We start from the raw sequence: 22,405 nt of genomic DNA on the forward strand, positions 1-22,405 counted from the left end.
ATGAGGTTCGGTACCTCGTGGAGTTTATTGACTAAAAACTTGGTGTGAAAGTGGTTGTTTTCATCTAGTTGCTACCTGCCTTTCTTTTAATTGTGTTCATCGGATTTAAGCTGTATTTCCGTTCGTTCTTCTATGTCATTATGATGATGTTCCGCTGATAGTTGTTGTATCCCTTTCTTACTGAAATTTACCGTATTAATTGCCACTTCACGTAATCTTTATGTAGATATCATACTCTGTTGTTTCTATACTTACACTTGTTTATGTTATTTAGTCCAGTAGGTGTCTTGACTGTTGGTCATCATTACTCCACTGAGGTTAGTCTTGATACTTGTTGGGTACCGCCGTGGTGTACTCATACTACACTTTGACATATTTTTGTGCAGATCCAGGTATTTCGAAGTCAGTTGATCATTAGCTAGTGTTCGGATTGTTGCTGTGGAGACTCAAGGTAAACCTGCTGCCACGTTCGCAGGCTTCGGAGTCACCTTCTGATTCGTATTCATACTGTTTACTTAATTTCAAATAGTTGTATTTAGAAAATTGTAGCAAACTCTGTAGAGCTTATGACTTGTACTACCGGTTTTGAGAATTGTAAATTTTATAGAGGTTTCCATTTAAAACAAATTGTTAGATGTTATCTAGTTATTGTTGTTATTTAATAAATATTAGGCTTACTTAGTCCCTAAGACTAGGTGCCATTACTATACCTATCAGAGGGAAAATTGGGTCGTGACATAATCTTATCTGACCATCCATGTTTATTGCAAGACAATTGGAACACAGCTACAAATTTGCAATTACCCGTTACATAGTTTTGTTTATATATGTATAGTTGTACAAACTAGTACACTCTGTTATAGGAAATCAAATGTGAAATAGCCACGTACAGAGTAGGAATTTTATTCTTTCAGCCATATCTTGTATAAATACATGCACATTGCCAACATAAATAATAGACAGAAAATTTTCATACATTCATTTTCTCAGTCTTTTCTACATGGTACCTGAGCATCTCTAAAGATCCTCATTTTTTACTGTTTTTGTTCATTCTTGTTCATATCTTTTGTTATCAATGGTTAACACCTCTGAAATCACCTCTGGGAGCATTGGTAATACAATACCGGACTCTTCAAAGAATACTGGAAATGTAGTACCAGACTCTTCTCACCCATTTTTTCTTCACCCCTTTGATTCACCTGGTTTGACCTTGGTGAACTCATCTTTTGATGGCAAATGATACGGTGGATGGCGTAGGTCCATCCTCATAGCTCTATCTGCCAAAAATAAATTGGGATTTATTGATGGAACTTGTCTTGCTCCTGAATCAGAACCTTCTGATTACAAGCTTTGGAATAGGTGTAATGACATGGTCATTTCTTGGTTGCTAAACTCTCTTTCAAAGAACATTGCTGACAGTGTCATCTACTCTAAGACAACCAAAGATCTGTGGGAGGATTTAGAGGACAGATTTGGGCAATTAAATGGTGCAAAGTTGTATCATTTACAAAAGGAATTGAGTGACTTAGTGTAGAGATCTTCAGACATAGCAGGATATTTTACTAAAATTAAAAGGTTGTGGGATGAGTTAGATACCTTGAACACTAATGTAAATTGTGCTTGTGCATGTGACTGTGGAGGTAAAGCTAAGGTGGCTAAGTCACTCCAAGATGAGAGAATCGTCAAGTTCCTCGAGGGCTTGAATGAAACTTATGCCTCTGTTAAGAGTAATATTCTGATGTTATTACCTCTGCCTAGTATTGGACATGCTTACGCTTTACTCATGCAAGATGAAAAGCAGATAGAGGTCTATGTTAACTCTCAATTTCCTGGAGACTCTTCATCATTTTAGATGCAAATCTGTCACGACCCGAAATCTCACCTGTCGTGATGACGCCTTTCTCAATACTAGGCAAACCGACAATCTCAATAAACCACTATATCTTTTTTGTTTGAAATTATAATATCTAAATTTAGCGGGAAAAAACTCACAAATACATATATAAACACTCCCAAAATCCGGTGTCACTGAGTATATGAGCATCTAAATGAATACAAGGTCTGACTGATAAAATTACTGTCTGAAAATATAGAACAGTACAATAACTAAAAAGGAAGGGATTCAAAGTCTGCGAACGCCAAGTAGCTACCTTGATTATCTCCATAGAATAAATTCCGAAATCTAGCAACCCACCGTATCCGGGAGCACCTGGATCTGCATACGAGATACAGAGTGTAGTGTGAGTACAACCAACTCAATAAGTAACAAGACTAACCTTTGGGCTGAAAGTGGTGACGAGCTCAGCAAGTACAATCCAGTATAGAAATAACAATATAGAAATATAGGCATTCTTTCAAGTTCAACAGTTACTCTCAGTACAAATAAATAGACCAATTCTGAACAATGTGAGGAATATGACATCTCTCTATCCCTGTTTACATTACTGTTCTTACTTATGCTTTCTTGCCTCACATACTCAGTACTTTATTCGTACTGACGTCCTTTTTATTTGTGGACGCTGCATGTCGTGCTGCAGGTCCTGATAGACAGGTAGACGTAGCTCCCCCACCACAGTAGGCTGTCCAGTTCAGCGGTTATTGGCGAGATCCCTTCTCCGGACTTGCCATGGTCTTGGTATGCATTTTTGTTATAGACATTATGGGTATGTCGGGGCCCTGTTCCGGCAATGTTGTAGCACTTATGTTCCTTTAGAGGCTCATAGACAGGTGTCGACTTATGTATGGTTTAGAATGCCTTGTCGGCTGATTTTTATTGTATAGTCTTTCATGGCATCATGGTAGCTCGTACCTTATATATAGTTTCTTGATAGTCTTGTCGTCCCATGTTATGTATGTTCATGACATTATCTTTCATTGTTGGATGTTCATGATCCATGTCTACTATTTATATTGATGTTGTCGGCCCTTAAAGATAATAAGGAAGGTTAGATAAAATGTACGTTGGTGCTCGGCAAGTATGTCCCGGGTGCTAGTCATGACCCTCCAGTTGGGTCGTGACAGTAACTTAGGCTCTGATACCAACTTGTCATGACCCAAAAATCACACCCGTCATGATGGCGCCTATCTCAATACTAGGAAAGCCGACATCGTTAATAACCCACAATATCTTTTAAATACGGAAAACATCATAATTTAAGCTTAAGTGAAAATTCCACAAATACTAGGTAAAACATATTCCAAAAATCTGGTGTCACTAAGTACATGAGCATCTATACATTACAAGTCTGGGAAAAATCTGGTCTATAATAATAATCTGAGACCAAATACAATAACAAAGGGATAGGGAAGGAGAGACAAGGTCTGCGAAACAGCTACCTCTAAATCTCTGAAAAATCGATTGTACGAAAGAATCAACACTCACTGTATCCGAGATTACCTCGATCTGCACACGAAGTGCAGGGTGTAGTATGAGTACAACCAACTCAGTAAGTAATAATAATAAATAAGGAACTGAAAGTAGTGACGAACTTCTCAGCTAGGTCCAAATACAATACTTTCCAATATTAAAGAGTAAGCATGCTCTCAAATTCGACATTTAAGATTTCACTGAAATTTCATATCAAGTTTTACCGAAACCAAAAATAATATTTTTCTTTTCCGAAATTTTCAAAATAGTGATATATGACAGCTGGAATGCAGCAAATAATGAAATCAATGCATCCTCTCAGAGTAACAGTCACTCAGTCCTCCCATTCACTCCAACCTCACAGTCACTCTTTCCTCACAATCACTCATCACTCGGCACTCGACACTCGCACTCAGTAGGTACCTGCGCTCACTGGGGGTGTGTACAGACTCCGGAGGGGATCCTTCAGCCCAAGCGCTATATCAAGCCAACCATGGCATAAATCAATGAACATGTTATGGCATGCAGCCCGATCCATAAATATCCTCATAATTAAGCCCTCGGCCTCACTCAATCATCAATCTCTCCAGTCTCTTGGGCTCTCAGAAATCATGATAAGCAGCCCAACAACAATGATATGATGCATCAATAATGAATAAGAGAGACTGAGGTAAAAATGTGCAAATAGAACTGTGAGTGAGTGCAAAACAGTAATTTAGCAACAGTGTAAACATATGATTTAAACATGATTCATAGATCAATTTCTCTAATACGGGGAAAAATCTACGGATATCAACAGATTTTTCAACTACACAGTTCCATGGAATTGACCAAGTCATAATTTCTATGGTGTACACCCACATGCCCGTCACCTAGCATGTGCGTCACCTCAAAACGAATCACATAATACATATTCCGGGGTTTCATACCCTAAAGACCAAATTTAGAACGGTTACTTACCTCAAACCGTGAAATTCTTTATTCCGCTAGGTCTTTGCCTCGTGAATTGGCCTCCAAATGCCTCGAATCTAGCCATAAATAATTCGATTCAGTCAATAACTTTTATTGGAATTAACTCCATATGAAAATATAATTTTTCCATAAAAATCCAAAATTTAACTCAAAAATCGCACGTGGGGCCCACGTCTCGGAATCCGATAAAAGTTACAAAATTCGAAAGCCCATTCAACCACGAGTCTAACCGTAACAATTTTACTTAATCCAACATCAACTCGACCCTCAAATCTTCAAATTAAACCAAGAGGATTTTCTAATCTTTCCAACTTAATTCACCCATTAAATGTTAAAACAACTATGGATTCGGGTAATTTGACCAATAATGAGTTAAGAACACTTACTTCGTTGTATTCCTTGAAAATCTCCCAAAAATTGCCTCTTCCCGAGCTTCAATCCGTCAAAAATGAAAAAATGGGTCAAAACTTAAACTTTCTGTCCAGACCTCTCTTCTTCGCAAACGTGACAGGTCCCTCGCGTTCGCGAAGCACAAGTACATGCCAATGTACATACTGTATGTGATGCACCTTAGTGAAAACTCTGTATACTCGCGATCTAAAATACTCAATCACTCAGTACTATATATGGCCAATCCAACCCAGGGAAGATCCATCCCAAATATATATATATATATATATATATATATATATATATATATATATATATATATATATATATATATATATATATATCAACTAACAGTCAGTCACTCAGTACTGTATAAGGCCAATCCAGCCTAGGAGAAGATCCATCCCCAAATATAAATGATTCGGGAAAGATCCATGCCCAGGGAAAATCCATCCCTCAATATAAATGCTTCGGGCAATATCCATGCCCAGGGAAGATCCATCCCTCAATATATATATATATATATATATATATATATATATATATATATATATATATATATCAACTATGCTCACTGTGGGGTTGCAGACTCCGGAGGGGCTCCTTCAGCCCAAGCGTTATAATAGCCAGATCTAGGCATAATAAATAAATATAACTATCACTCAGAATCTCCAGTTTCTCGGGGTCTCAATGACATAAAAAATCAACCCGACATGATTATATGAAGTATCAATGAATGACAACAGATACTGAGATATGATATGCAAGTGATAGATATGACTGTGTACAATATTATAAATTTTAACAAATAGTTCAATAACAAAATGACCCATGTGGATCCCAAAATATATCGGCGCGTAGCAAATCATGATCTTTAACATGAGTCTCAGCTCAATTTCTCTAACACGTGGAGGATGTGTGGATAATGACATTTATTTAATTATGCAACTCCATATAATCAATTAAGTCACAATTCCTAAGATGCACGCTCACACGCCCGTCACCTAGTGTGTGCGTTATCTCCAAACAATTCATACAACATGTAATTCACTGAATTATACCCTCAGAACCAAGTTTAGAAGTGTTACTTACCTCAAACCGTGTAATTTCTCACTCTGCTATGCCCTTATCTCATGAATTGGTCTTCGAAAGCCTCGTATCTAGCCAGAATTAGTTTGATTCAGCCAATACAAATTATTGGAATTAATTCCATAAGAAAATACTAATTTTTCAATAAAAATCTGAAATTAACTCAAAAATCTCCCGTGGGGCCCACATCTCGGAATCCAAAAAAAGTTATAAAATATGAACGCCCATCCAACCACGAGTCCAACCATATAAATTTCACCAAATTTCGACATTAACTCGACCCTCAAATCTTAAGTTAAAGTCTTTGAAGATTTCTACCATTTTCAACTCAATCTTTACCCATTTTAACTCAATAATCTTTCCACAAACCTTATTGGTATGTGTATGTATAAATAATACTCTCACACCCAAGAATCATACTCTTAATCACCCATCGTTTACCCCAAACCTGAAATTGAAGAATTGGAGAATTTGAAACCCTAGCAAGATCCTTGTGAAATCTTTAAATTTTGAACAAGAATTAATGGATAAATGACTAAGTCTTCACTTTCTCTCTCAAAAATGCTCTCACCTCTCTCTAAAATATCAGATAAAACCCTTCAAAATGACCCCCAATATTATTTTATAGGAATGGGGTCGGGTTTATAAAACCAGAACAATAAATTCCCGAAACACATTGTGCGGTCGCATATGCGACCGCATAACGCTTCTGCGGCTCGCGAAATGACCGCGAAATATGGCCTCCAGAACTGGGCAAGGCTGCCTCAGTCTGTGGTCGTTATGCGATCCGCATACCTGTTCTGCGGTCGCATAATGCACCGCAAACTTTCCTCCACAGTTGCCCCACTCCTGATTCACTCTGCGGCCATTATACGGTCCGCAGAGTGATTCTGCGACCGCATAGTGGGTCGCAGAAATAAACTTTTTCCGGCAAAAATTTTTCTTTACCAATTGATCCACCTCGGCACTACAAAATCTTAATTTCCTTAGCAAAAATTCTCCGAGATTGTTTATACATAAGTCATAATACCTCGTAGTAAGTTATTCAAGGCTTCAAATAGTTGAAAGGAGCGTAAATTCTCAAAACTACCACTCCTTGCTGAGTTCAAGTGTGATCATTTATCTTCAGTATCTTCTCCTTTGGATCCCTCGTGCAAACTCAGTGCTGATTCTGATGAGCCTCTTTCGGATCCTACTGTCTATCGACGTCTTCTTGGAAAGCTTAATTACCTGACTCATACAAGGCCAGATATTTCATACACAATGCAATATCTTAGCCAATATATGCAGGATCCTCGTCTTCCTCACTCCACTGCTTCAATTCGTGTTCTTAGTTATCTACAAAATAACCCAGGTCAAGGTCTCTTTATGAGAACAGATCCATCTCTCACTCTACTTGCCTTTTGCGATGCCGATTGGGGTTCTTGCCTAGACTCTCTGGGTACTTTCTCAGTCTAGGGGGATCTCCAATTTCATGGAAATCTAAGAAACAAGCATCAATTTCATTATCTTCAGCGGAGGCCGAGTATCGATCCATGCGAAGAGTTGTAGCTGAAATCACATGGTTAATTCAGCTCCGTGAAGATCTTTCCATCAGCCTGTCACTTCCTATTTCTCTTCACTCCTATAGCCAAGCGGCGATACATATTGCTCGCAATCCCATCTTTCACGAAAGAACTAAACATGTCGCGCTAGATTGTCATTTTGTACGCCAACAATTTCTTTATGGCATCATATCTCTCACTTTTATTCCTTCTTCTTCCCAATTAGCCGATCTATTCATAAAACACCTTTCTGGGCCTTCTAATTCATCAATCCTCAGCAAGTTAGGTGTTGTTTCTCTCCCCTCCATCTTGAGGGAGGGTGTTGGCAATCATAGTTCATCACATAATTCCATTATGTCTAATTCTGTTACCACAAAATTATTAAACCAAAATGAAGATTTGAAGAACCAAGAGGATACGAAGAAAGAAAAAAAGAAGCAGATGCCTCTCAAAGTTCAGTTAGGCGGAAGAGGTCAAAATTGAGTGATACACGCTTGTGTATCTCTTATTTTATCCAAGCTTATACACGGGACAGGTGGCGCAATCTCTGACGTCCAACCAAGCTGTGTTGGAACCTTATCTGACCATCTATGTTTATTGCAAGACAACTGGAATACAGCTACAAATTTGCAATTACACGTTACATAGTTTTCTTTGTATATGTATAGCTGTACAAATTAGTACACTCTGTTATAGGAAATCAAATGTGAAATAGCCACGTATAGAGTAGGAATTTTATTCTTTCAGCCATATCTTGTATAAATAAATGCACCGTGCCAACGTAAATAATAGACAGAAAATTTTCATACATTCATTTTCTCAGTTTTTCCTACATTATCCAGAGAAAGTCACCTGAAAATAAAATTGGAAAAAGTTTATGCGACAAGGATCATTTTTGTCCTCTGTTATAATTTCGGTTCACTATTACCTTCGTCATTACAAAACTGATACAAAATACCTCTCCTCCGCTAGAGCACTCCACTGTGGCCAACAACATCCACACGGTCTGATATTTCACTGAGATGAACACCACGTGGCATGCCACCTCATCGCCACTTCAAATTATATTCTACCTCTCCCCAACTCCTTTTACTGATGCTTACGGGATTCTCCTAGAAGTGTAAGATGGATCGCCGGAGCCCCAACGTTCAAGGTAATTGTGAATATGCCTTAGTGAAACTTGATAACTTTATGTCAAATATTTACTTCACTTCTCATGATTTGATGTGGTTACCGTTAATGCTGTTTCAATCATTGAAGGCTGGATATGATTTTGATAAAGATATTTTAAAAGTCAAACTCGTCAGATTTATCTTAGATAGCGGGTTGAGATAACAAAGGGGTAAAACTGAATTGGAGGCGGTGATAAGGTGATATTCTATGTAGCGTCCATCTCAGCGAAATATCATACCAAGTGAATGTTGTTGTCACAATGAAGTGCCCTAAAGGAAGAGGGGTATTTTAGCATCAATTATATAACGTCGAGGGTAACAGTGAACCGAAAATATAACAAAGAACATATATAATTCTTTTCATATAGTAGAGGAGTATTTCTCACCATTTCACCAATGAAATTATAAGAAATAGAAGGAACACCAAGAAAATAACGTGTCAATATTAATCAACCAAAAATTTGTGTGTAAATTAATTTAGAACAAACTCCTTTGTAGTGTTAACAGTTTGAAAGATATTTCAGTCTTTTTAACATAAAAAGTGCTTATCAGCATTTATTTTATCAAACACAGCAACTACTTATTTTACGTTTCAGTACTTCTGGCCAAACAAGTAACTGTTTCTTTTTAAATTCAGCTCCCAAATACTTGAAAGCTACTTTTATTAGCTAATCCAAAGAACTCTTTGTTAGTCGTTTCAATGGATAAGAATTTAGGGGTGTCAATAGTTCAGTTCGGTTCGGCCGGTTATTTTATAAAATTTGTACCATACCAATTTTTCGATTATTCTATTATGTATAACCAAATTAGACTTTTCGAAACCGTCCCAATCATGCCGGTTTCTCTCCGGTATAGGTACGGTTCACTTAATTTTCAGTATTTTTTAAAATATCATATAAAATTCGCTAGTATAAGTAGAATGCAATAGCATATGTTCTTTTATATAACTTTGCAAAACTCTCTATACATTTTTACTGTTTAAAGGGTGATAAATTAAAAAATGAAAGATGGCTAGAGTATAGATCCATCAACTATTCTACAACAACGTAAAAGAAACCAAGCAAAGGCAGAAATAAAATATAAAGCACACGAGTGGAAAGATATTAGCCAAGCTGGGACTCAAGAATAAAGTCTATATAAGATTAAATATTCAAAAAGATAAATCTAAACTATATGAAAGGAAACATATTCAATACATTGTAGTTTGCTACTCATAATCGCTAGAATACTTTGTGTCTTGCTAATGAAGATACTTGAAATAATTTAGTTTAAGTAGACGTAGCATAATAGGTTTTAGGAGTTAGTATTTTATGTTTAATTACTTGTTGGCTTGTAACAGTTTTCATAATTCCAAGGCCCAAAGAAAAATTTAATGCATCATTATTTTTAAACTTACTATATAAATATATTTTCCACATGTAAAATTTATTCGATACGGTTTGATATTTTTTTCGGTTTATGTAACGACCTGGCCAGTCGTTTTGAGTATTACAATCATGTTCCCTCATTTACTACTTAATTTGTGCTTTACAATTATTATGTGACTTACCTGAGTAATTGGTTCGGGTCCGGTGAGATTTTGGAATGAATTGAAACACTTAGTTTCAAGGTTTAAAGCTTAAGTTGAAATAGTTGACAGGATGTTGACTTATGTGTAAACGATCCCGGAATAGAGTTTTGATGATTCAAATAGCTCTGTATGGTGATTTTGGACTTAGGAACGTATCCGAAAAATTATTTAAAAGTCCGTAGTTAAATTAGGCTTGAAATGGGTAAAATAGATATTTAAGTTTGGAAGTTTAACCGGGGAGTTGACCTTTTGATATCGGGGTCGGAATTCGATTCAGAAAATTGAAATAGGTCCGTTATGTCATTTATGACTTGTGTGCAAAATTTGAGGTCGATCGGACTTGATTTGATAGGTTTCGGCATCGAATGTAGAAGGTTGAGTTTCCTAGTTCATTTGGCTTGAATTGGGGTATGATTCGCGTTTATAGCATTATTTGATGTAATTTGAGATTTCGACTAAGTTCGTATGATATTTTAGGACTTGTTGGTGTATTTGGTTGAGGTCCCGAGGGCCTCGGGTAAATTTCGGATGGTTAACAGATTGAATTTTGGACTTGGTGTTTTGCTGAAGTTTTCTAGTATAGAGGTCTGGTTTCCTTCTACGCGATTGCGTGAGAAGGTTTGCGATCTCGTAGGCTTAATTGGGACTTCTTAAAAATTTCTTGTATGCGATCGCATAGATTGGGCTGCGATCGCGTAGCTGGAGAAACTCACGCATCACGAACACGTGAGGAAAGTCGTGTTCGCATAGAGGAAGTGAGGCAGCAGGGGGTCACACAAACTTACACTTCAGGATCGCGTGGACAAGTTCACGATCGCGTAGGTTTGTGGAGCTGAAACTTCGCGATCGCGTGCACTTATCCGAGATCGCGTAAGGTTAAGTTGGGCAGTGGAAAGTGGGTGCTTCGCGATCGCGGGACTTGATCCGCGATCGCATAGAGGAAATAACTGGTCAGCAGAACGTCCCATTTTCTATTTTTAATGATTTGGAGCTCGGGGAGAGGCGATGTTCGGGAGATTTTTAAGGTAAACAATGTGGTAAGTGTTCTTAATTTAATTTTGGTCAAATTACCCGAACCTATTGCTATTTTTAACATTTAAATGGTGTTTTAAGTTGAAAAAATTATGAAAACCCTTAAGTTTAGATTGAAGATTTGAGGGTCGAGTTGATGTCGGAATTTGGTAAAATTGGTATGGTATGACTCATAGTTGAATGGGCGTTCATATTTTATAACTTTTGTCGGGTTCCGAGACGTGGGTCTCAAGTGTAATTTTTGAGTTAAATTTCTAATTTTGTTAGAAAATTAGTATTTTCATATGGAATTAATTCTTATAATTTGTATTGACTGAATCAAATTAATTGTGACTAGATACTAGGCTTTAGGAGGCCATTTCGCGAGGCAAAGGCATATTGGAGTAAAGAATTACACGGTTTGAGGTAAGTAATACTTCTAAACTTGGTTCTTAAGGTATAAATCTCTGAATTACGTGTTATATGAATTGTATGGAGGTGACACACATGCTAGGTGACGGGCGTGTGGACGTGCACCGTAGAAATAGTGACTTAAATAAATTCTGTGGAGTTGTACAATTAAAGAATAGTGTCATTTTCCACAAATCCTCCACGTGTTAGAGGAAATTGAGCTGAGGCTCGTGTTGAAGATCTTGCTTAGGCTACGTGCCGATATTTTAGGACCCACAAGATTGTGTTGTTGTTGAATTAATTGTTTAAATTTATAATTATGTACTCAGTCCCATCTATCATTCGCATATCATATCTCAGTCTCTGTTGTCATTCATTGATACATCATATCATCACGTCGAGTTGATTTTCATGTCATTGAGAGCCCGAGAGACTGGAGATTTTGAGTGATAATTATGGGATCGGGCTGCACGCCGCATCATGCTTTATTTGTTTATGCTTGGATCTGGCTATTATAGCGCTTGGGCTGAAGGAGCCTCTCCGGAGTCGGCACCCCCCACAGTGAGCGTTGTTGATTTATATTGAGGGATGGATTTTCCTTGGGCATGGATCTTTCCCGAAGCATTTATACTGAAGGATGGATCTTCCCTGGACATGGATCTTGTCCGAATCATTTACATTTAGGGATGAGCTTCACTTGGGTTGGATTGGCCTTATATAGTATTGAGTGACTGACTGGCAGTTCACGTGAATGTGTGTATATGTGTGTGTGTGTATATATATATATATATATATATACACACACACACACACATATATATATATATATATGGGATGAATCTTCCTTGAGTTGGATTGGCCATATACAATACTGAGTGATTAAGTATCTTGAGATTTTGAGTATGCGAGATTTTCACTGAGGTGCATCACATACAATACGTACATTGGCATGTAGATACAGAGATGTCATATTCCTCATATAATTCAGAATTGATCTATTTTACTTGTATTGAGTTTAACTGTTGAACTTGAAAGCATGCCTACATTTCTGTACGGTTATTTCTATATAGGACTGTACCTGTTGAGATCATCACTACTTTCAGCCCAAAGGTTAGTCTTGTTACTTATTTAGTTGGCTGTACTCATACTACACCCTGCACCTCGTGTGCAGATCCAGGTACTTCCAGAAATGGCGGCTGCTAGATATCAGAGTTTCATCTGTTGGAGACTATCAAGGTAGTTTCTTGGCGTCCACAAACCTTGACTCTCTTTTTATCAGTCAGGTTTTATTATTAGATGCTCATTTACTTAGTGAAATCGGGTTTTGGGAGTGTATTTATATCTGAATTTGTGGGATTTTCACTTTAATTTAAATTTTATGTTTTTCAAACTTAAAAGAAATTGTGGTTTAACGAAGTTATCAGCTTGCTTAGTACTGAGATAGGCGCCATCACGGCATGCATATTTTGGGTCGTGACAAGTTGGTATTAGAGCATAGGTTACATAGGTCTTACGAGTCATGAGCAGATTTAGTAGAGTCTTGCGGATCGTTACAGAGATATCTGTACTTATCTTCAAGAGGCTGCCGAAACCTTAGGAAAATTTCACTTTCTTGTATTCTGTCATGAGAATTTGTTAATTCTGGAAACAAAATTTCTGTTATTCTATTCTCACACTGATGGTGAGGACACGTACTACCGGATTGGACGGTCAGCCACCAGTGCCATCAGTTAAGGCCACGAGAGACTTGGGTCGTGGTTGAGGTCCGGGTAGGGGCCGGGGCCGAGGTAGAGGTCTAGGTGTAGCTCGTATCACAGTTGAAGCAGCACCTGTAGCAACAGTAGTTGCTCTAGCTCAGGAGAAGATTCTAGATATAGCTGAGCCGACAGGACCAACTCAGGCACCAGTTGTGCCCATTGTGATTCCAGGCCTTCAGGAGGCTTTGGCCCGGATATTGATAGTTTGCACTGGCCTTGCTCAAGTGGTTTCGGCTTAGGCCGCGCCAACCACTTCTCAGGCCGGGGAAAGTACTCATACCCTCGTCGCCCGTACTCTAGAGCAGGTAGTGAAGGGACTTCAGATACCGGGGACACTACCAGTCTAGTCGGTTGCAGCTACTCAGGCCAAAGTGGGTCATATTATGAATGGCGAGGAGAAAAAGAGATTAGAGAGGTTTGGGAGACTCCATCCTCGACCTTTCAGTGGAACTGAGTCATAGGATGCTCAAGAATATTTGTACAGATGCCAGTGGATGCTTTGTACAATGGGTATTCTTGAGATCAGTGGGGTCTCATTTACTACTTTTCAGCTGACCGGAGCAGCCTTCAGATGGTAGGAGACTTATGAGAGGAGCAGGCCAGTTTGTGCAACACCACTTTCATGGCATGGGTTCTCCATATTATTTCTGGAGAGGTTCGTGCCACAGACCCGCAGAGAGGAACTACGCAAGTAGTTTGAGTATTTACGTCAGGAGGACCTGTCCGTGACCCAGTATGAGATGCGGTTTTCATAATTAGCTTGTCATGCAATTTGGTTGGTTCCCACTGAGAGGGAGAAGATCAGGAGGTTCATTAATGGCCTTAACCATCAGTTCCATTTTGTTATGACTCTAGGGAATGTAGCAGATGCTAAATTCAATGAGGTGGTTGACAGTACTCGACGGCTAGAGATGGTCCGTACTCAGGAGCGTGAGGAGATGGAGGCCAAGAGGTCTCGTGGTCTCGGTAATTCCAGTGGTGTTCCTGCTGGGGAAAGCCCTATCATAATAGGGGTCGACCATATAGGCCCGCTCAGATGGCTCGTCCAGCTCATCGTGGCGCATCAGCTAGCCATGGTTCATACAATGATCGACAGAATCAGTCTTCTCTTAGTTCACTCCCAGCTTAGAGTTCATCTCGTGCACCATCAGTTCAGGGTTCATCTGTACCAGGTTCTTATGGTAGTTATTCTGGTTCTCGAGGTCCGCCTCAAAACTTGTCGACATTTTCAGAGAGGGGTTGCTTTCAGTGTGGAGATTTGGGTCACATAAAGAGATATTGCCCTCGCCTTACATGAGGTTCAACTCAGTAGAGGAGTTAGGATACGACTTTAGCACTAGTTGCTTCACCACCCTCCTAGCCAGCTTGGGGTGGGGCTCAGTTAGTTAGGGGTCGCCCAAGAGGGGGAGGCCGATCAGGTGGCGGTCAAGCCCGATTTTATGCTATTCCTACCAGGCCAGATGTCGTTGCTTCAGATGTAGTGATCACAGGTATTGTCTCAATGTTCCATATGGAAGCTTCTATATTATTTAACCCCATTTCCACATATTCATATGTATCATCATATTTTGTTCGTTATCTGGATATGCCCCGTGAGCCTTTAGTTTCACCTGTTCGTGTATCTAAGCTGGTGGGCAATACTATTATTGTGGACCGTGTGTATCAGTCATGTGTGGTAACTATTGGGGTACTGGAGATTAAAGTTGTTCTCTTATTGCTTAGTATGGTTTATTTTGATGTAATCTTGGGTATAGATTGGTTATCTCAATGTTATGCTATTCTGGACTGTCACGCAAAAATCATGACGTTGGCGATGCCGGGGTTACCAAAGGTCGAATGGAGAGGTTCTCTAGATTATGTTCCCAGCAGGGTAATTTCTTATTTGAAGGCCCAACGTATGGTTGGTAAGGGGTGTTTGTCATATTTGGCTTTTGTGAGAGATGTTGATTCAGACACTCCTACTATTGATTTTGTACCGGCAGTGCGAGACTTTTTGGATGTATTTTCTGCAGATCTGCCGGGTGTACTACCCGACATGGATATTTATTTTGGTATTGACTTGGTATAGGTCACTCAGCCCATTTATATCCCTCCGTATCGTATGGCACCAGATGAATTGAAAGAATTGAAAGAGCAACTTCAGGAACTTCTTGATAAAGAGCTTATTAGGCCTAGTGTGTCACCTTGGGGTGAACCAGTTCTGTTTGTGAAAACAAAGATTGTACTATGCAGATGTGTATCAAATACAGGCAGTTGAAATAAGTTACAATGAAGAACAAGTATCCTTTGCCGCGTATAAATGATTTATTTGACCAGCTTCTGGGAGCGAGGGTATTCTCCAAAAATGATTTGAGATATGGGTATCACCAGTTGAAAATTCGGGATTCGGATATTCTAATAATGGCATTCAAGACTCGTTATGGTCACTATGAATTTCTCGTGATGTCTTTTGGGCTGACCAATGCCCCAGCAACATTTATGCACTTGATGAACAGTATATTCTAGCCATATATTGATTCATTTGTCGTAGTATTTATTGATTATATCCTGGTGTACTCACGTAGCTAAGAGAAGCATGCACAACACTTGGGTATTGTATTATAGAGGCTGAGAGAGGAGAGATTTTATGCCAAATTCCCTAAGTGTGAGTTCTGGCTTAGTTCGATGGCATTCTTGGGGACACATAGTGTATAGAGAAGGAATTAAGGTGGACCCAAAGAAGATAGAGGCAGTTTAGAGTTGGCCCAGGCCATCTTCAGCTACTGAGATTCGGAGTTTTCTCAGCTTGGCTAGTTATTATCGTCGCTTTGTGGAGGGCTTCTCGTCTATTGCATCGCCTTTGACTAAATTGACCCAGAAATGTGCTCCATTCAGGTGGTCGTATGAGTGTGAAGAGAGCTTTCAGAATATCAAGTGTGCCTTGACCACATCTCCAGTTCTAGTTTTACGTTCAACTTCAAGCTCTTATACAGTGTATTCTGATTCTTCTCGGATGGTATTGGGTGTGTCTTAATGCAGAAGGGTAGAGTGATTGCTTATGCTTCGTGCCAGTTGAAGCCACACGAAAAGAACTTTCTTGTTTATGATTTAGAATTGGCAGCCATTGTTCATGCATTAAAGATTTGGTGTCACTACCTCTACGGTGTGTCTCGTGAGGTATTTATAGATCATCGGAGTCTTCAACACTTATTCAAATAAAAATATCTAAATTTGAGACAGCAGAGATTTTGGAGCTGCTAAAGAACTATGATATTACTATTCTGTACTATCTCGTAAAGGCCAATGTGGTGGCCGATGCCTTGAGTAGAAAGGCGGTGAGTATGGATAGCCTTGCATTCATTCCTGTTGGTGAGAGGCCTCTTGCAGTTGATGTTCAGACCTTGGCTAATCAGTTCGTGAGATTGGATGTTTCGGAGCCCAGTCGAGTTCTAGCTTGAATACTTTCTCGGTCTTCTTTTTATGACCGCATCAGAGAGCGCCAGTACAATGATCCTATTTGCTTGTCCTGAAGGACACATTTCAGCACGGTGATGCCAAAGATGTTACTATTGTAGATGATGGGATGTTGAGGATATAGGGTTGTATTTGTGTGCCATATGTAGATGGGCTGCATGAATTGATTCTTGAAGAAGCCTATAATTCACGGTATTCCATGCATCCGGGTGCTGCTAAGATATACCAGGACTTGATGCAGTACTATTGGTGGAGAAAATGAAGAAAGATATAGTTGGGTTTGTTGCTCGATGTTTACATTTTCAACAGGTGAGGTACGAGCATCAGAGGCTGGGCGGATTGCTTCAGAAACTTGAAATTCCGGAATGGAAATGAGAGCATATTACCATGGACTTCGTAGTTGGAATCCCACAGACTTTGAGGAAGTTTGATGCTATTTGGGTGATTGTGGATCGGTTGACCAAGTTCGCGCATTTTATCCCAGTTGGTACTACTTATTCTTCGGAGCGGTTGGCTGAGATTTATATCCGCGAGATTATTTTCCTACACAGTATGCCAAGATCCATTATTTCAGATTGGGGCACGCAATTTACATCACAGGTTTTAAGAGCAGTGCAGCGAGAATTAGGTACACAAGTTCATTTGATCTACGGTGGGTTGGTTTGAGCCGGGTAAGGCTAGGCTATTGGGTACTGATTTGGTTCAGAATGCTTTGGAAAAGGTTAAATTGATTCAGGATCGACTTCGCACGGCGCAGTCTAGACAGATGTGTTATGCTGGTCGGAAGGTTCGCGATGCTGCTTACATGGTAGGAGAGAAGGTACTACTCCGAGTTTCACCTATGAAGGGTGTTATAAGATTCGGAAAAAGGACAAGTTGAGTCCTAGGTATATTGGGCCTTTTGAAATACCTAAGAAGGTTGGAGATGTGGCTTATGAACTTGCATTGACGCCTAGTCTATCGGGTATTCATCCAATATTTCATGTATCTATGCTACGAAAGTATATCGAAGATCCGTCTCATGTTTTGGATTTCAGTACAGTGCAGTTGGATGGTAATTTGATTTATGATGTATAACCGGTGGCCATTTAGGACCGGCAGGTTCGAAACTTGAGATCAAGAACATAGCTTCAGTGAAAGTGTATTGGAGAGGCCAGCCAGTCGGAGAAGCTACTTGGGAGACTGAGCGCGAGATGCAGAGCAAATATCCATACCTATTTGAGACTCCGAGTATGATTCTAAACCCGTTCGAGGATGAATGTTTGTTTAAGAGGTGGAGAATGTAACGACCCGTCTAGTCATTTTGAGTATTAAAATCCCGTTCCCCCATTTACTTCTCAATTTTTTCTTTACATTTGTTATGTGACTTTCCGGGGTAATTGGCTTGGGTCTGGTGAGGTTTTGGAATGAATCAGAACACTTAGTTCTAAGGTTTAAAGCTTAAGTTGAAATCATTGACCGGATGTTGACTTATATGTAAATGACCCCGGAATAGAGTTTTGATGATTCCAACAGCTCCGTGTGGTGATTTTGGACTTACGAGTGTGTCCGGAAAAGTATTTGGAAGTCCGTAGTTAAATTAGGCTTGAAATGGCTAAAATAGAAATTTCATTTGGAAGTTTGACTGGGGAGTTGACTTTTTGATATCGGGGTTGGAATCTGATTCTGAAAATTAGAATAGGTCCGTTATGTCATTTATGACTTGTGTGCAAAATGTTAGGTCAATCGAACTTGATTTGATATGTTTCGGCATCAAATGTACAAGGTTGAATTTCTTAATTCATTAGGCTTGAATTGGGGTATGATTCGTGATTTTAGCGTTATTTGATGTGATCTGAGGTTTCAAATAAGTCCGTATGATATTTTAGGATTTGTTGGTATTTTTGGTTGAGGTCCTGGGGGCCTCGGGTGAGTTTCAGATGGTTAACAGATTGAATTTTGGACATGGTGTTTTGCTGAAGTTTTCTGGTGTAGAGGTCTGGTTTCCTTCTACGCGATCGTATGAGAAGGTTCGCGATCACGTAGGCTTAATTGGGATCTATGCGATCGCATAGATTGGCCTGCGATCACATAGCTGGAGCAACTCACGCATCGCGAACGCGTGAGGCACGTCGCGTTCACGTAGAGGAAGTGAGGCAACAGGGGGGTCACGCGAAGTTACACTTCGTAATCGCGTGGACAAGTTCACGATCGCGTAGGTTTGTGGAGCTGAAACTTCAGGATCGTGTGCACTTATCCGCGATCGCCTAAGGTAAGTTGGGTAGTGGAAAGTTTGTGCTTCGCGATCGCGAGACTTGATCTGCGATCGCATAGAGGAAATAACTGGGTAGCAGAACATAAGTTCTGAATATGGGATTCGTCCCATTTTCCATTTTGAACGATTTGTAGCTCGGGGAGAGACACCTTTCAGGAGATTTTCAAGAGAAACAACGGGGTAAGTGTTTTTAACTCAATTTTGGTCAAATTACCTAAATCTATTGCTATATTTAGTATTTAAATGGTGTTTTAAGTTGGAAAAATTGTGAAAATCCTTAAGTTTAGATTGAAGATTTGAGGGTCGAGGTGATGTCGGAATTTGGTTAAATTGGTATGATTGGACTCGTGGTTGAATGGGTGTTCATATTTTATAACTTTTGTTGGGTTCCGAGACTTGGGCCACACGGGCGAGTTTTGAGTTTAATTTCGGATTTTATTGGAAAATTAGTATTTTCATATGGAATTAATTCCTATAATTTGTATTAACTGAATCGAATTAATTGTGAGTAGATACGAGGCTTTCAGAGGACAATTCACGAGGCAAAGGCATATTTGAGTAAAGAAATATACGTTTTGAGGTAAGTAATACTCTAAACTTGGTTCTGAGGGTATAAATCCCTGAATTATATGCTATGTGAATTGTACGGAGGTGACGCAAATGCTAAGTGACAGGCGTGTGGATGTGCACCATAGAAATTGTGACTTAAATAAATTTTGTGGAGTTATATAATTAAAGAATCATGTTATTTTCCACATATCCTCCACGCGTTAGAGGAAATTCAGCTGAGGCTTATGTTGAAGATCATGTTTAGGCTACGTGCCGATATTTTGGGACCCACAGGGTCGTGTTGTTGTTGAATTAATTGTTTAAATTTAAAGTTATATACTCAGTCACATCTATCATTTGCATATCATATCTCAGTCTCTATTGTCATTCATTGATACATCATATTATCATGTCGGGTTGATTTTCATGTCATTGAGAGCCCAAGAGAATGGAGATTTTGAGTGATAATTATGGGATCAGGCTTCACGCCACAACGTGTTTTATTTATTTATGCCTAGATCTGGCTATTATAACGCTTGGGCTGAAGGAGACTCTCCGGAGTCTACACCCCCCATAGTGAGCGCGATTGATTTATATTGAGGGATGGATTTTTCCTGGGCGTAGATCTTGCCCGAAGCATTTATATTGAGGGATGGATCTTCCTTGGACATGGATCTTGTCCGAATCATTTACATTTGGGGATGGATCTTTCCCTGGGATGGATTAGCCTTATACAATACTGAGTGACTAACTGTTAGTTGATCTTCCTTGGGCTGGATAGGCCATATACATGTAACGACCCGGAGGATTGTTTTGAGTATTACAGCCTAATTTCTCCATTTACTACTCAATTTATGCTTTACAGTTATTTTATTACTTACCGGGTTAGTTGGTTCGGGTCCGGAAGGATTTCGAAGTGAATTAAGACACTTAGTCTCATAATTAAAAACTTAAGTTGAAAAAGTTGACATGATGCTGATTTATGTGTAAACGACCCCGAATTTAAATTTTGATGGTTTTGTTAGCTCCGCTATGTGATTTTGGACTTAGGAGAGTGTTCGGATTGTGATTTGGAGGCCCGTAGGGGAATTAGGCTTGAAATGGCGAAAGTTGAATTTTTGGAAAGTTTGACCGGAGAGTTGACTTTTTGATATCGGGGTTAGAATCTGATTCTAAAAATTGGAATAGGCCCGTTATGTCATTTATGACTTATGTATAAAATTTGAGATCATTCGGAATTGAATTGATAGGTTTCGGCATCGAATATAAAAGTTGGAATTTGTTAGTTTTCGTTAAGCTTGAATTGGGTGTGACTCGTGTTTTTAGCGTTGTTTGATGTGATTTGAAGGATCGACTAAGTTCGTATGATATTTTAGGATGTGTTGGTGTATTTGGTTGAGGTCCCGTGGGCCTCGGACGAGTTTCGAATGATTAACAGTTCAAATTCAGACTTAAGGAAAAATCTGGAAATTTCAGTCTTATGGTGCAATCGCACCTGCGGAATTTTGGTCGCAGGTGTGAGCTGAGGAGCACAGATGCGACCATGAAGGGAGCTGGGCAGAGCTCGCAGGTGAGACGAATTTTTCGCACCTTCGCGGTCGCAGGCATGGTGAGGGGCTCGCAGAAGCGCGCCCGCATGTGCGGGATTTTGATCGCAGGTGCGCGAGTCGGGGACTGGGCGTGCTTTCGCAGAAGCGGAAGCTTCGCCGCAGAAGTGAGAAATTTAGCCGCAGGTGCATAAGAACTGGGCATTGTACAAAACAGAGGAGTTCCGAATTTTTTGTCATTTTTTACATTTAAAGCACGATTTTGGGTGGTTTTTCTGAGATAATTCACGGGAAATCTTGAGGTAAGTCACTTGTGATCATTGTTAGTCAATAATATTGGATTATCATTGCATATTTCGACTAGATTACATATTTTTGAGATGAAATTAGAGGATTTGGGCCTAGGAATGTCAAAATAAGAAATTGAGATTTGGAGGTCGAGTTGATGTCAGATTTTGGTAAAATTTATATGGTTGGACTCATGGTTGAATGGGCGTTCGTATTTTATATATTTTGCATGATTCTGAGATGTGGGCCCCACAGACGATTTTAGGTGGAATTTCGGATTTTGTTGGAAAATCGGTATTATCATATGGAATTAATTCCTATAATTTGTTTTGACTGAATAAAATTATTTATGACTAGATTTGAGGCCTTTGGAGGCCGATTCGCGTAGCAAAGGCATTGCAGAATAAAGAATTATATGGTTTTAGGTAAGTAACACTTCTAAACTTGGTTCTCAGGGTATAAATCCCTGAATTTTGTGTTGTATGAATTATTTGGAGATGACACACATGCTAGGTGACGGGCATGTGGGTGTGCATCATGGAAAGTGTAACTTAAATTGATTCCGTGGAGTTGCGTAATTAAATAAATGTCATTATCCGCATATCCTCCACGTGTTAGAGAAATTGAGTTGAGACTCATATTAAAGATTATGTTTAGGCTATACGCCGATATATTTTGGGACCCACATGGGTCGTATTGTTGTTGAATTATTTGTTAAAATATACAATTTTATGCTTTGTCACATCTATCACTTGCATATCATATCTCAGTCTCTGTTGTCATTCATTGATACTTCATATCATCATGTCGGGTTGATTTTTTATGTCATTGAGATCCCGAGAGACTGGAGATTTTGAGTGATATTTATGTTTATTTATTTATTTATGCCTGGATCTAGCTATTATAGCGTTTGGGCTGAATGAGCCCCTCCGGAGTCTGCACCCCCACAGTGAGCGCAGTTGATATATATATATATATATATATATATATATATATATATTGGATCGGGCTGCGCGTAGATCTTGCCATAG

General features: G+C 39.3%; 2 long non-coding RNA genes across 5 annotated transcripts; one reads left to right on the forward strand and one right to left on the reverse strand.

The window, feature by feature from the left end:
* Nucleotides 1-2,003: 2,003 nt before the first annotated feature.
* Nucleotides 2,004-6,989, reverse strand: LOC107795128 (uncharacterized). Of its 4 annotated transcripts, none has more exons than XR_012705969.1 (4): nt 6,849-6,989; nt 5,822-5,889; nt 3,337-4,395; nt 2,004-2,215 (listed from the first exon to the last, which is right to left on the reverse strand). It is a non-coding gene; the product is annotated as an uncharacterized LOC107795128 (long non-coding RNA). The 4 variants fall into 4 exon arrangements; XR_012705967.1 differs by lacking the exon at nt 2,004-2,215 and having other exon boundaries at nt 2,226-3,403; nt 4,328-4,395; XR_012705968.1 differs by lacking the exon at nt 2,004-2,215 and adding an exon at nt 4,726-4,771 and having other exon boundaries at nt 2,226-4,395.
* Nucleotides 6,990-7,974: 985 nt separating this feature from the next.
* On the forward strand, nt 7,975-21,576 carry LOC107795130 (uncharacterized). The gene is made up of 4 exons (XR_001650044.2): nt 7,975-8,515; nt 11,474-11,541; nt 12,698-12,762; nt 19,503-21,576. It is a non-coding gene; the product is annotated as an uncharacterized LOC107795130 (long non-coding RNA).
* Nucleotides 21,577-22,405: the final 829 nt, after the last annotated feature.

The sequence above is a fragment of the Nicotiana tabacum genome, chromosome 23, assembly GCF_000715075.1.
Source record: "Nicotiana tabacum cultivar K326 chromosome 23, ASM71507v2, whole genome shotgun sequence".
Taxonomy (NCBI): Eukaryota; Viridiplantae; Streptophyta; class Magnoliopsida; order Solanales; family Solanaceae; genus Nicotiana; species Nicotiana tabacum.